Source organism: Octodon degus, unplaced genomic scaffold (genome assembly GCF_000260255.1).
Source record: "Octodon degus isolate 3935 unplaced genomic scaffold, OctDeg1.0 scaffold00005, whole genome shotgun sequence".
In the NCBI taxonomy this organism is placed as follows: domain Eukaryota; kingdom Metazoa; phylum Chordata; class Mammalia; order Rodentia; family Octodontidae; genus Octodon; species Octodon degus.
In genome coordinates this window covers 20375841-20377508 of record NW_004524581.1, presented here as the reverse complement: position 1 = coordinate 20377508, position 1668 = coordinate 20375841, and the positions used below count along the sequence as shown (strand labels likewise).

General features: G+C 31.6%; 1 protein-coding gene across 2 annotated transcripts in view; it reads right to left on the bottom strand.

Moving 5' to 3' along the window:
• Positions 1-1668, bottom strand: part of LOC101592465 (24-hydroxycholesterol 7-alpha-hydroxylase) — a 58053-nt gene that overhangs the window by 55351 nt on the left and 1034 nt on the right. The gene's annotated exons all lie outside the window — the stretch shown is intronic.

Below are 1668 nucleotides of genomic sequence, written 5' to 3'. Positions count from 1 at the left end.
CTTAACCATCCAGTAGAAAAGTATGAAGACGAAATATAGGAAGTAAAGCCATGCTGTTATGTTGAGCTGTGGGGGACTCAGGTCAATAATTTCTGGCATTGCCAGTTAAACAGAAGACCCAATGCTATTATGGGCTACTGAACTCTTTTAGGATATTTTGCTTAGTTTGCACACCTATAATATTCAAATAACGGGACTTAGAAAAAAAAGGGGTATACAGATGAATGTCCATTTTGTATCTGTGTATTCAAAGTGGTTAGGATAGATATATAGTTACATTCTCTTAAATGAATAGAATGATTTGTTCTAATGGTGTTTGTAACTAGGATCTCAAGTCCGCATCTTGTACAGCAATTAACCACTAAGAAGAATATATACAGTGTGTTAGTTATTGAAACTGTCCTACCGATTTGATTTGAAACTGTCTCATTGCTATCTGTTTATCAATAAAATTATGAAAAAAAAGAACTTCACTTAACAAAGTAATACGAATTTCACTTAATATATTTTGTACTCTCTTTAAAAGATTAAAAATTTAAAAAAAGATAAGCTATGCTAAGTTATGATGTTGGGTAGACTAGGTGTATTAAACACAATAAAATATTAAAATATTTACTTAAAATAAAAAAATAGTTATTAAAGTCATGTGCTTATCAGGGACGAGGGAGCATTTCTTTAGAAAAGAGCTTTTTTTCATTTATCAGACTAGCAAAAGTTACAGAAAGTATCCAGCGCAGTCCAGAAGAGAAATAAGGCGGTTCCTCACACTCAAGAGAGAGTAAAAAGCATATATCACACATCTTTTACAAGGGTAACACAATAATATAAACAACTTAAGTGTGCAATAATTCTACTTTTAGGACTTTATTTTGGGGAAACAATCAGGTAAGTACAAAATATACAATCATATACATATCCAAGAATCAACATCAAACCATTATAGCCAAGTAAGGATTTAACTAAACTATTGTATCCTAAAGTGGTAAGTCATTAAAAGATTCACATAAATAATGACATGGAAAAATTATTCACATTAAACATTAAATTTGAAAGCATGCAAAACTATTATGATATTATTGCACTGCTTACTAACTAGCTTGTATAGAAAACGTCCAAATACTACACCCCATATTTTTGTTTTATTTCTCGTCTGACATTTTCAGTTATTTTTATTGTCATCTTAGTTCTCTCTGGAATTGTCTACCTTTTAAAAAAATCTACTGTACACTGAAATCTTTTATTTTTCAGTACAAATGATCTGCAGTATATATGACACTGCATAAAATTATTCTGTAAATTAGATTAACTAGTTGGGACCCTATGCGGAGAATGCATCAGCTTAGAAAGTATCACAATGCAATACATACTGATAAAGGTCGTTAGGAACATATAAATTTATGAGATAATCAAATACCACAAAATCTTAGTGACTCCAGACTGGATTAAAATTAAAAGACTAATATGTCTGTTCCCTAAAGTGTTTTGTGTCCCTAGAAAGATTCTTTCTTTCTTTCTTTCTTTCTTTCTTTTTTTTTTTTTTTCGGCAGAACCAGGGATTGAACTGAAGCCCTGTGCTTGCCAGGGAAGCACTTACTCCACTGAGCCATCTGCCGGTCCCACTAGAAAGATTCTGTAAGGACAAAAATATCCATTTCAAGAACCATTCAT